This window comes from Papio anubis, chromosome 4 (genome assembly GCF_008728515.1).
Source record: "Papio anubis isolate 15944 chromosome 4, Panubis1.0, whole genome shotgun sequence".
Classification (NCBI taxonomy): Eukaryota; Metazoa; Chordata; class Mammalia; order Primates; family Cercopithecidae; genus Papio; species Papio anubis.
Window position 1 is genome coordinate 69,717,045 of NC_044979.1, and position 13,634 is coordinate 69,730,678.

The window sequence follows — 13,634 nt, forward strand, 5'->3', positions numbered from 1 at the left end:
ATACCTTTCTCCAGTCTTGCAAGTTATACTTTGAAAGACATTTGGAATTGCATAGAGAACCCAGGGAGTCCTGGATTCTACAATTCTGTGTGCTCTTTTGTGTTTTCTCAGTCTCTGGCTACCCTCATGTAAGATGTCTATAATGAAGTGTGGTATTTAGAATAAAACTATGATGTTTTTCAGAGTTTGGGAATTATTCTAGTCTAGCAGATCTTGAACATGTTATAATTCTGTGTTCTGATCAGCTGAAATATTGAAGTATGTAAATACTTTTCTTTAAAAAATGAGTATGTTGAAGTCAGTCTTTCAATTATGTTTTGATGTATTTTTTTTGAGTGGGAAGGAAGGGGACTGTGTTGCAGTTAGGAATTTGATTTATTTCAGATTTGCCCATGGGAATGTGCCAAATATGAAATTATAACCTATGACATATCTCTTGGATAACTTAGTTGTCTTGGATTATTAGTTTTTCTATTTTAATGGTTTTTCAAAAAAGGAGATTGCACCCATTCTATAAAGCAGTGATGGGCTGTGGTAGAGGTGGAGGGTGAGAGTTTTCTAAGTGCTCCTTAAAGATTTTGGTGCAGGCCTCTTCACTTCCCCTATCAAAATATTCACACACCTTGAAAATTTTGCTGCTGTAGTTAGCAAGGGTTATTCTTGGGGGGGTGTCATATCCCTCAAATGAGTTCAGAGTTTGAGAGCCTTTCTTTTAAAATACCTGTTGCTGAATTATTAGGAGTTGAAGATGGATATTGCTACAATAATATGCAATCTTATTTTTTTGGAACAGCTCTTGGTTTTAGATAATGCTTTCTGATTTTTGATTCAGAAAATACAGTCATCTTAGTCCTATAATTGTGTATTTATTAATATCAAATTCATAATCCAGAAATTTTAGCCAAAAGAAAAACTAAAGCAGTGATACAGAAATATCTAACAAAGAAACCGGTAAGTAAGCATTATTCTACAACAGAGAAAAATGAGTGAGAATAACTTATGGTTACTTTTGATTTGCATGAAAACATTTTTTATTAAAACATACAGGTAAAGAAGAGATATGTTAGTTACAGTTTTTCAGGACATGAATTACAAATTCTTTTGTGTCATAGGTGTTCGTTTATTTTAAATCTTCAGCTATATAGCTCTCTTTGTATTGTCTTCAAGTGAATATGATGGAGAATGTCCTGCAGTGCTTGATTCTCTTCTCTTAAAAGGCAGACTATTTAATCTTACAAATGAGCATCCTTGGGTCATTACATATTGGGGTTCAGGTGTGGAAAAGGCTTGGTAACATATGGCTTGTCCCCAGATGCCCTAATTGAGTTCAAAACTTTCCCCAAGAGGTTTGCATTACTTTATCTAAATGATGTGTTACATGTGCAACACAAAAGGTGTTTTAGTCATGAAAGGAAAAAAAAAATGTGTACTTGCAAGATACAATGCAAATTGTACAGTGTGCATTGCACTAATTTCTATGTAGTTATTAGAAGATAAAAAAGATTAAAAACCCGTAAAAGTCACATTAATTGGATGACCACAGTTTTGGATGACTCACTTTGATGATCTTCAGCATTCCCTTTAGTTCCCTTATATCATCATCATACATATATATATGTATGATGATGAGATATATATATATATACGTGTGTGTGTGTGTACATGTATATCTATACACACATTTTCCTCCGTTTTGATTATTTTTTTTCAGGCAAGATGGTTAGGCATATTAAACTCAATGGTGGACTTTTTTCAGCTTCAAAACCTTACCTCTTATCACAATTATGTGTTTCATTGAGTAAGTTTAATATTTGCTATTAAGAAAAGTAATTATGTTCATGGCAGAACATGTATAAAATAAAAATTGCTATTTTACAGTGAAACAGCCATTGTATGTAGTGTATGCTCTCAGTTTTGTAAGATTGTAAGTATCCCCTCTGCGTGGGGAAAACATTTGAAAAAAAGGAAATGCAACAAATGGATAATGGGGAAATTGGGGTTTATTGAAATTGTGACTTGCTCAGAGTCCCTCAGCTAGAAGGTGGTTTAATCTAGTATTCTAACGTAGTCTCTCTGCATCCAAAGTGTATGTGTGTAACTGGGCTGCCTCCCAGGAGAAGGGAGAAAAGGGCGAAATAACATCTAGGCGCTACTACTACAGGCGCAGCATATGGTTGGGAAAACAAAGTTCTCACAAAGAAACAACTGATTTTGGTAGTAATTCTAGCAGATGAATGGTTTTTCCTAAAAAAGGCCTAAGAGTAAGTGAACCTTAAAGATTCCTGCTGTAGATCTATGCCATTTTTGAACCGAGTTACACGCATTTTACAGAGAGGAAACTGAGACCCGGGGAGATTAAATCATTGTTACTAAATAATGTCGCATGGTTGATTTGTTGTTGTGAAATCAAGGGGGTTTCTCTGCTGAATTACTCTTTACGTTTTAGATTTCAGTTTCAAGGTTACATTAAAACTAAGCTTGTATTGCCATTTTTATCTGGATTTACGTGGGGAGTGGGTGGTGGATTGTTTGGTGAGATGTAAACTTGATCCTTCTGGTAGTAATTTGTTTAGTAAAAATTTCCTGCTAAACGTGAGGGCTCTGTAGTCCATGAAGATTATGGAAGGTTAACTGTTGGTTGAGGTACCATGGACCACCTTGTGATAGGCAGACTGGTTTGAGCTGGAAGGCATGATGAGAAAACTGCTGTGTTTTTACTAGCATGTTCCAAAAAAAGTGTCAGAACATCTTTCAATGGGTGTAAATTGCCTTCATTGAATGAGGCAAATGGTTAATATCGAACAGAAAATGTCAGATAATAAATTCATTCATTTTCTTCGAGTCCTGAATATATACACTTGGATTATTAGCTTGTACATGTGAAGCCATTCTAGCTTCATTTTTAATTCATATTATGACAGCTAAAATCTTTGTGAAGATTAAAAGTATAGAGGAAACAGGTTTTTAATATTTACATCTTAGAAAGATGAAGACTTTAGGTGGGTATAGGGAGAAACACTCAATACTTTGGATTCGTTTTAATTGGTAGAGTGAGTGCTAAGAAAAGGGATAGACCAATTTTTTTCTTTCTTTCTCTCCTTTTCCTTTACATAAACATAAAATGCTTCCAATTCACTGGATTTTCTTCTGTGCTTCCAGTATCATTGCATTTTCTTCTTTCCCTTTTCTTTGTTCTTTCTGAAAATACTTTGCTTTTGGTGGTTTAGTTGCCAGCCACTGGGCTCCACCTTGCCCTGAACCCTCTCATGACCCAGGCTCTGGGTCCAGTGAATGACCTTTTGGTTGCCTTTGCCATCTTTGTGCCAGACATAATACTTTTCTGATGTGCGACTGGTGCAGGCAAGGGAAGAAGAATGGGGAAGTCTCAGGCAGGAGTTAAGAGATGTTTTATAATGATTGGCCGTGTTCTGCTATTAGAGCACAGAATTATGGCTCCTAAAAAAAGACTTGGCCTTTCTGATGCTCCCCACTACATTTAATGGACTAGTTCTGCCAGTATTTACATTGTTTGATTTACTTTATCTTCCCTTTTTACCATCAGTTGAGTTGGAGAGATTTGAGGACACATACAGAAAGAGTGATTTAAGATCCTTTCTGATCCCATTTGGACTCAGAAGTAGGAGAATTTGTGTCTTATTGTGTCTTTTTCTTTTGCTTTTTGATGAGAAGGAGCAGGGAAGTAAAAATCTCAAGAGAGCAGAATCAGTTTTCCGGTCACCAAGCTCATTAAGTTAATATTTACTTTTTAAATGAATGTATTTGCCAGCCCTTCCCACTGTTTGTTTGGGAAGCGTTTAACATACATTTGAGAGCCTCTAACTAGTTTCTACCTCCATTGGGTATTTCACCTCTCAGACTGGTGGTAGTGAGTGTGACGTGTGGATCCCAGTTGGAACATCTATTTCTGTCACTTCAATATTACATTTATGTTGAGAGTAAAGGAAGGGAAAGAAATAAAGCTAAGGCAATTTTTCCCTGTTTTTCTGTGTCTACTGCACAATGTTGATTGAATGATATTTAACATCTCTAGTGCTTTTAAACCCATTTCAAATAACACAGTTGACACATATGCAGGGGTTTCAGGAAACTGGACATTTAAATAAAAGATGCAGCCTGAAAACTCAAAGATTACATTTGAAAATCTCTTTCCAGTATTCCATAAAATGATTTTAACAGTTTTTTTGTCTCTTGATACCTGTAACTTTCTAGATGAAAGCTGTTATTTTTCTTTAGGCCTCAGATGGGTATTTCTTCACTATTAAAAATTTTAATGAACATAAAATACTGATTACTTTAACTTCTCTAAATATTTAATAACCACGGTCTTCAGGTACATTGTATAGTAATTTCTGTTAGTTTTTTAAAGCTTGCCATGTGAGAGATTTGACCATTATGTTTAGTTATTTGAAGGCTGTTTTGGGGAATGTAAAAATTGATACTGAAGGAAAAAAAGAACTGGGTGCGGTGGCTCACACCTGTAATCCCAGCATTTTGGAAGGACGAGGTGGGTGCATTGCTTGAGGCCGGGAGTTTGAGATCAGCCTGGCCAACATGGTGGAACCCTGTCTCTACTAAAAATACAAAAATTAGCCAGTGTGGGGGCCCAAGCCCGTAGCCCCAGCTACTTGGGAGGCTGAAGCAGGAGAATTGCTTGAACCCGGGAGACAGAGGTTGCAGTGAGCAGAGACTGTGACACTGCACTCCAGCCTGGGTGACAGAGCAAGACTTTTGAAACAACAACAACAAAAACAGAGAGGAGTATGACTATTCATGATCCAGTTGACATCCCCTTGCTGTTGTAAGTATGTATATTAAATGTTTCTGTAATGTATATCCTACAGGATGATGTATCAGTGTGTAGTATTTTTGTCTAGTTGGCAGCCTGAGAAATATCTGTGAACTTTGAGTGGGACATCTGCCACTTCAAGGATCAGCAAGGCACAGACAAGCCACAGGAATTATTAACTCAACAGATTATTAGCTTATCAAATTAATTGTCTAATTTACTCCGTTGACTGGGCTGGGTATTTTTCTTTGAGTTTTCTTTTCTTTTTGGTGGATCGATTGATTGGCACTGGCATGTCAGGGGCAGTGACAATGCTGTTTCTAGCTGAAACTCTGTGCTCTCCAGACTGCAGTGAGTGACGCTTCTCCGCCTGAACAACCTCAGAATCTGGGTGTGGGTGGAAAGTGCAAGAGCGCTGGAATCTCCTCCACCCATCTTCCAGCTTGTCACCATGTCCACGTTAATAATCTGTGTGAGGCCGCCTAGTAGTCTCCTTTTCCTTATCTGTACAACAGAGGTAACCATCTCCGCCTGGCAAAATCATAAAAACTAATAAGATAATGCTTGTAATTCCTGTAAAGGGTCTTGGCACAGAGCAGGCACCACTGTTTCATAGAGCTGGGCTGTGCCCCGCAAAGCATCGGCACATGCAGCGTGGTACTGCACGTGACATTTGGGCCATCCTCCACACAAGTCCTCACATCTGTGGGCACAAGCTGTGGGGCACATGAAGCCTCCTGGCTTTATGATGGGAACACCAGCAATCTAATTTTAGGAACCTCCACATTTTAAAGAGGGGGAAACTGAGTCTGTAAAGTCCAAATTTAGGCTTCCTCCTGTTGTTGCCCCACTTCTGCCCATCACAGTGGCCTTGCCATGACCACATGTTAGTGGATCTGGCAGAAGGGAATGCCCACTGGTGGGGTTTGTATGCCAGGTGGTTTTTGTTGGATGGGATTTTGCATCCCACAAGACAGTCAGGGGCTCTGCATATGTGAGCACTACTAACTCATGTTTTAGAATGAAACAGTGTTCACATATGTCACATGTACAGTGTGCATCTGGTCACAGGCTTTCCAGAAGGTCTATGATGATTACCCCAGATATGGAGGGAGGGAGAATTTTCCTGTACCTCCTCATTTTTGGGTTGGTGCCTCCCCAGAGGTTCTCCTGATTCTACTTGGTTCCCTTTCTTGTTTGCCTGCTTTTGTAATGGCACGTGTTTATTGTCTGGCAGGGGAAGCCCCTTTGTCTCTACTCCATGTGTCGTGTGTTCATGTGTTGAATAACTGGTACATTTTCTCCACTGTAGACACTTATCATAAGTCTTGGGACCTGTTGTCTGAGCAGATGTTCACATCCTTAAAATACTCTATTCCCCCTACAAGACTGTGTAAGGTTCCTGAGGGCAGAAACAGCATTTCTACCTCTCTCTAAATCTCATTCATTCAGAACAGTCCTTTGCACCTAGTAGATGCTGAATAAAAGTTGCTTCAGAGAATAAACAGATAATACTTTTGGAGTCTTTTAGGTGAATTTGTTGTCATAATTCAGTCCTCCCTTCCCCTTCCCCTTCCCCTTCCCCTCCCTTTCCCTTTCCCCTCCCCTTCCCCTTCCCATTCCCCTCCCCTTCCTTTCCTCCCTCCCCTCCCCTCCCCTCCCCTTCCCTTCGCCATAGGAATTCACCAACTGTTTATTCATGGGGATGGGATTTATCTTAAATGTTTTTTTCTGGAGGGACCTTATTTAATTTTCCCGGTAATGTTGGCACTATTATTTCTGTTTTTACAGATGGGGAAACGGAAGTTTAGAGAAGTTAAGCAACTAGCACAGGGTCACAGGGCTAGTGAAACTCCAGAAGTGGTGATGACCCAGACAGGGCCCTCATACCAGCTTAAGTAGCAGCTGGAGAGACCTGCTGGATTGTTGGCCTTTCAAAGGGAACATTGAAAGTTTCTTGCATTTGGTGATGATTGGGTTACATTTACTAGAATTGTATAACTTCTAAGTTGCAAATTAATGCTAAAAGTGTATTAGGGTAGCCCTAGGCTGTGGGACTAATTGAGAAATGAAGTACAATGGAAGTGCTGCAAGCAAATGGGTTTTCCTGCTTAGAGTAGGTACTTACTATTAATCCTGCAGCATTTGCTTTAAGGAGTTGGAGTCTTTCTTATCTAATTAAAAAGTACAGGTCAGATGTTGAGTGTTGTCAATAATTTAGCGCCTGCATCTTTTTGTCCCTGTTGTTTGTTTGGAAACTACAATTTGGAATCTTCTGTGCACATTTTAAAAAATAAATGACTGTGTGGTAATATTTTTGCTTAGTAAATGTATGCATTATCATCTTGAGCTTAGGAGTTTTCTGTACTTTTCTTGAAACCTTTGTTAATAGAAAAACTGTCAATCTAGTGCAGTGATCTTTCCCTGAAGTCCTCAGCATTCAATTGGGTATAAAAGTTGTGATCCCAGAGCACATGTTTTGAGGTTAATCCTATTCATATTTTTGGTTTTCTTTTTCATTCCCAAGATATATAAAAATGACGAACATTTGAGATTGCACATTAGTGCGTTGGATTTTTATCTGGGGTGGTCCCTTCTCTAAGTGGGTAGTGGGAGTGTGGGAAGGTGAAGCAATACCTACTAACCTTACTCGTGATTTGGGAGCTTGATTATCCTTTTTCCAAACATCCTAAGTAAAGACTGCCCTGACTGTGTTTTTACTGAGAGCTCTTCCTGTCATTCTGGGTAGTTTATGCTCTTTATTTACTTTGTGTAAGGAAATTCCTTCTTTACTGTCCCATCTTATCTTAGATCAAAGTTTCTACCCAGGGACCCTACTTAAAAAGTATTGTCTGAGACTGCATGTGTTTTCTTTCTTTTTTTTAGCACTCTGAGATTTTGCTCCATCTGCACTCTCTGGTTTTCCTTCCTTCTATTTATGGCAATTGTGTAATGAATATTCATAGTTTCCATTATTAATGTAATAGCATGCCATTTGTCAGCTCTCTGGCTTTCTCGTATTTTTTTAAATATATATATATATTTTAAAAATTATTTTTATTTATTTTAAAATTTTTGTTGTCTTTGTCTTCCGTAATCTTTTTTCTTTCTAGAGTTTGTGATCATGTGTTTTTCCTCTAACCCAGACATATGTGTAGGTCTAAAACTGCACAGTGCAGGATGTCAAATGGCTTAAAAGGATTTCTGCTGTGACTGAAAGAGTGGATCTGTGCCCTTCTGAGGGTGTAGGCTGACCACATGAATACCAATAATTAGACATCTTTTATTTTAAGAGATGGGCAGCTGTTTCCTTAGTTGAATTTGGAGATCTTTAGTTATTTTGCTTTCTTTAAAGGGCTTTTCTCTGTATATATGCATCTCTTTGGCAAGGTTGATGGCAGACTGGGAGACTGGCATGGCAATAGTGGGAAAGACGGAAGGGAAAAAAAGCACAACTGAAAAGGAAAACCTAAAGTGTTCTGAATATTAGATTTTAAGGTATTAGGTTTTTTTTTTTAAGTTTTCTTTTTCAATTTATTAAAAAGTAGAATATGTAAGTATTGTGAATATCAGTTTATTTTTCAGTGATTTTAAGGTAAAATTTTCACCATCTCACACTTGATCAGAAAGTCTAGCAATTAACTTTCCCCTTGAGCATCCTGAGCCATCCCTCAGAGATTTGATTAGGATGGCAGTTACAGTGGTGATCATGCCTTCCTGGAGTTTTCAAGCCTTTTATTTAAATCAGTGCTTATTATCTCTCACTGTTGTTTTAAGACACAGCTCCTGAACCTGAAAGTCCAGTGAAGATTTCATCTGGAAGGTTGGGTTACTGGGTGTGTGGGATTAGAGGCACAGACTGCTGTCTTCCTCTTTGTCATCATCAGAAGCCCTGAAACCCCTTCTCATGCTTGCTAAGATTAGGCAGGAGTGTCACTGCATATTTATAACATATTTTATAAGGCTTCATAGTTTACAAAACAGTTTCATATGGTATTTCAGTGAATTTTTGCAACAAAACAGCCCTGTGAAGGAGTGGACATATAGTTTCATCTGTTTTGTAGAGGTGGAAATTGTACTCAGGGAAGGTAAGTGCTGTTCCCCAGGCCACAGTCTTCTGTTCTCACAGTGGAGCTTTGTCTGGGACTCAGGTTTCATGCCCTCTCACCCTCCCCTTATTCTGCTTCTCCTGAAAAGGTCAGGATTTAAGGACATTGCATTCAGCATCAGATTAGGGGAGGTATGTGACCTAGAAACACTAGTGATATGGATTTCAAAAAGGTAGTTATTTATTCTACTTCATAAGATTAATGACAAATAATGAGTCACTTTATAATTTATCTATTCAGACAAACGCATTTTGTTCTCTATGTTCTTTCTGTGTTCTAGATTTATGGACCCGAATGCTTAATTTTACATAGCAGTGAAAAACATAAATCCTATTTTGTATTCTTTAGGTGCCTCAAGAGCCAACAGCTCAAACTGTGGAGGCAGTATTGGCAGTTTGGCTAAGAGGAAAGAGAGAAGTGGCTAGCAACCATCCCCCTGAAAATAGGAGAAAATGAGATATTTCTGACAGCATTACAAACTGGAGCAGAGGTTTGGTGATAACAGGAAGCTGCTTATGAGAAGGATTTAGCATTAGATATGGATTTGAAACTCTGCCCCACCACTTAGTAGCTTTGTTACCATGAACAGACAGTTGCTTAATCTCCCTGAGCTTCAGCGTCCTCATCTGTGAGTGAAGGCTGTGAGGCAGTCTCATATATTATAAGGCGATAAGTCAGGATGCTGGAACAAGCTGCCCGGTGTCATAAACCTGTAGTCAGTCATAGCCAGGCTCCAGCACGCCTTGGCTGTGTGATACTTAACATCTCCATGCCTCAGCTTCCTCATCTCAAACAGGAGGATTCTAATAATACTTAGCTCATAGGATTGATAGGATCACCACAGTTTCCAAACATGTAAAACATTTAAAACAGTGAATGGCTCATAGTAAATTCTCTACTAAAAGTTAATTGTGTCTGGGCACAGTGGCTCATAATCTCAGTGCTTTGGGAGATCGAGGAAGGAGGATTGCTTGAGAGAAGTCTGGGCAATACAACAAGACCCCAGTTCTAAAAAATAAAAAAAACCTGGCCAGGTGTGGTGACACACGCCTGTTGTCCTAGCTCCTCAGGAGGCTGAGGCAGGAGGATGGTTTGAGTGCAAGGCTAAAGTGAGCTGCACTGGCTTCACTGCCCTCCAGCCGGGGCAACATAGGGAGACTCTGTCTCTAAAAGAAGTTATTTTTAAGTGGAATAAGTTAGGGTGGTACTTGCCACATACATTAAGCTTTCAGTAGACTAGTTTCTTCCTCCCTTATTTAGATGTTTTGAGGTTAAGCCTAATGAAAGCAATTCAAAAACCACTAAAATACAATTATTTTAATATTTGCATCACATTTAATTCATGTAACTATTGATCTCTTACACCTTGGACATTCATTTTTTAATGTAGTATTTTAAAATGTAATATTTTTGCACTATTAATCACTTAAAATATTGCGTTATATCATGTCTAGGAAATTCATTATAGGCCTTTCTAAGAGAGAAGGCTTTGTGATAAAAGCCAGCTGCCTAGACATTTCCACCCTCCTCACCCATCCCCCAGCAGGCTACAGAAGCAGCAGGCTGGCAGAGGTCCAGATTTCCTAAGTGATGGGATTGTTCCCGGGGCCAGGAATGAGAGGAATCTGCCTAGATTGGAGATGGCTTTAGCTACTTTGCTTCATACTCGTAGTCTTATTCCCAAACTAAATCTGACCCAGCACCATTTTCCGTTATTGGAGATGTTTTAACACTGTGTGTGGAGGTCTTGCTATTTAAACAATGATTTCTGAATCCACTTTTTAATCCCATGGGAGCTTTTCTGTTTTTTCTTTGTACTATGGAAGAACTATGAGTTAATTTTAATTTGTAGTTACACCTCTGCAAACCAATACAGTCTTTCTGTGACTTCCACTGGTAGCGCCGTTCTTGATCTGAGGCAACTATTGGGATTGTGGTTTTACTTTCCCATTTACTTAGAGGTGGGAAGGTTTAGTTGTTTAAATGCCTTAGACCAGGAAATTATTGGCTTTTGTCAGTGGAATTTGTTTATCTTTTCCACCCCTACATTCCTAGGCTGTGAGAGAACTGGTCATCACTGTGATTGCTCTTCAGTTTTTATCAGTTCCTCCCCCAGTGCTATTTTTATTAAATACTTGATGTTTCTCTCTTCTTTGGGTATAAATTTAGAGACCCTTAGGCAGACATTTCTGAAAGGGCTCTCTTACTCAGCTGCTGTTAAAATGAAAAGATCAATACTGCCAAGCACCTCATTTTGTTTGGCTACCTCCAAAATTCATGTTTTCTGCAGTTACTCTCTAGGATTATCTGTAGATTATCTGTAATTTCTATAATTTATAGATTGTAATCTAAACTGAAGATTGCTGCATGTATAATTCTAATGAGCTTCTTGACCAGCACTGTTCAGTAGATACATAATGCAAACTTCATGTCATTAAAATTTTTCTTGTAGTTACGTTAAAAAAGTTAAAGAAGCCGGGTGTTGTGGCTCAGCCCTGTAATCCTAGGTCTTTCAGAGGCTAAGGTGGGAGGATGGCTTGAGGCCAGGAGTTGGAGACCAGTCTGGGCAATATAGTGAGACCTCGTCTCTACAAAAAAAAAAAAAAAAAAAGTAAAAGAACCAGATGACTTTACTTTTATTAAAAATAAATTTATCAAAAATATACTTTACTTTTATAAAAAATATAATTTGGACATAAAAATTATTATTGAGATATTTTACTCTTTTTGTATTGCTTTAAAAATCTGCTTGTGTACTTTATTATATATCTCAGTTTAGACTAGCCACATTTCAGGGGCTCATTAGCCACATGTGGCTAGTGGCTACTTTATTGGTCAGCACAGATTTTTTTTTTTTTTTGACAGTGTTTCCTTTTTTGCCCAGGTTGGTGTGCAGTGGTACAATCACGGTTCACTGTAGCCTCACCCTCCCAAGCTCAAGTGATTTTCCCACCTCAGCCTCCCAAGTAGCTGTGATTACAGGTGCATGCCACCACACCTGGCTAAGTTTTAAACATTTTTTGTAGAGACAGAGGTCTCACTGTGTCTCCCAGGCTGGACTCAAACTCCTGGGCTCAAGCAATCCTGTTTTGGCCTCCCAAAGTGCTGGGATTACAGGTATGAGCCACTGTGCCTGGCTAGCACAGATCTTTACTGTAACTTTTCTTCTTACCATAAAAGGCATTGTGTTGTACTGGCAATTATTTTCCCATCAAAGTGGCCTAGAAAAGAGACATGAATCTGGCCTCATGTCTTTGCTCATAATTAACACATTTCTAGAGAGATTTCCTTTGTTAGAAGAACAAATTGTGGGATTAATGATCTCAAAACGTGAATTCAACTGTAGCACCTAAATAGCAGGCCGAATTATTGACCAATACTGATAAAAATTGCTTTGTCTTATGGCAGGAGTAGCAGTCAGGACAAGACTCAACATTTAGCAAAATCCATGGAGGCATTCTCCCACATAGGAGCCGTGCAACTCAGTTGTATGCTCCTAAAATCTACTGCAAAGCTGTCAATGCTTTTTGTTTGTGATTAGCACTTCATTTTTTTTTTTCTTCTCAATTATTATTATTTTTTGAGACAGGGTCTTGCTCTACTAGTCCAGAGTACAGTGGTGCAATCATGGCTCACTACAGCCTTGACTCCCAGACTCAAGTGATCCTCCCACCTTGGCCTCCCGAGTAGTTGGGACCACAGGTGTGTGCCACTATGCCTGGCAATTTTTAATATTTTTGTAGACATGGGGTTCTGCTGTGTTGCCCAGGTTGGTCTTGAACTCCTGGACTCAAGTGATCTACCTGCCTTATCCTCCCAAAGTGTTGGGATTACAAGTGTAAGCCACCGTGCCTGGTCAGAAAGATGACTTTTTAGGATTCTAGCTTGTTTGCTTTCCTTCCCACCTGAAGATACTTTTGTTATAGCAGCTTGTCTGCTTTCTGTCTCATTTTTTGCCCCTGATTTTTCCAGGAGTCCTCAATCACTTTCAAGTGTTAAAGGCCATTACTGATTCTTAAATGTATATGGCTATGACTGAATTTTAGCCATTGAGGGTTCATATGATCTATTCTGCCACAGTCCTTCTCAAACTTTAATGTGGATGTGAATCACCTGGGCCAGGCATGGTGGCTCGTGCCTGTAATTCCAGTGACTGGGGAGGTTGAAGTAGGAGGATCAGTAGAGGCCAGGAGTTTGAGACCAGCCTAGGCAACGTAGTGAGATACCCTGTCTCTAAAAATATATGTATTACAAAAAACAACTTAGACAGGCATGGGATTGCATGCCTGTAGTCCCAATTACTCAGGAGACTCAAGACGGGAGAATCATTTGAGTCCAGATGTTTCAGGCTGCAGTGAGTTATGACCACCACCACTGCACTCCAGCCTTGCTGACAGAGTGAGACCCTGACTCTTAAGGAGAAAGAGAGAGAGAGGGGGAGGGAGAGAGAGATTGATTTGATGCAGTAGGTCTGAGATGAGGCCTGAAAGTTTGCATTTTTCACAGACTCTCAGGTCATGTTGATGCCTCTGGTCCAGAGATCACATATAGATCTAGTATATGATAGCAAAATGCTGCTGTCTTATCCCAACCTGCAGCAAAGACGTTTAAAAAAATGTAGTGAGGTTTTCCACCAAGCTAAAAATACTTTTTTGTTTTATATATTTTTAAAAATTCAGAGATGATTTCATTACTGCCTTCTTGCTACTGCGGTGATT

The 13,634-nt window shown here is 39.1% G+C and overlaps 1 protein-coding gene across 3 annotated transcripts in view; it reads left to right on the forward strand.

Moving 5' to 3' along the window:
- The window catches only part of CDK14 (cyclin dependent kinase 14), a 581,124-nt gene that overhangs the window by 18,870 nt on the left and 548,620 nt on the right, over positions 1 to 13,634 (forward strand). The window lies entirely within an intron of this gene.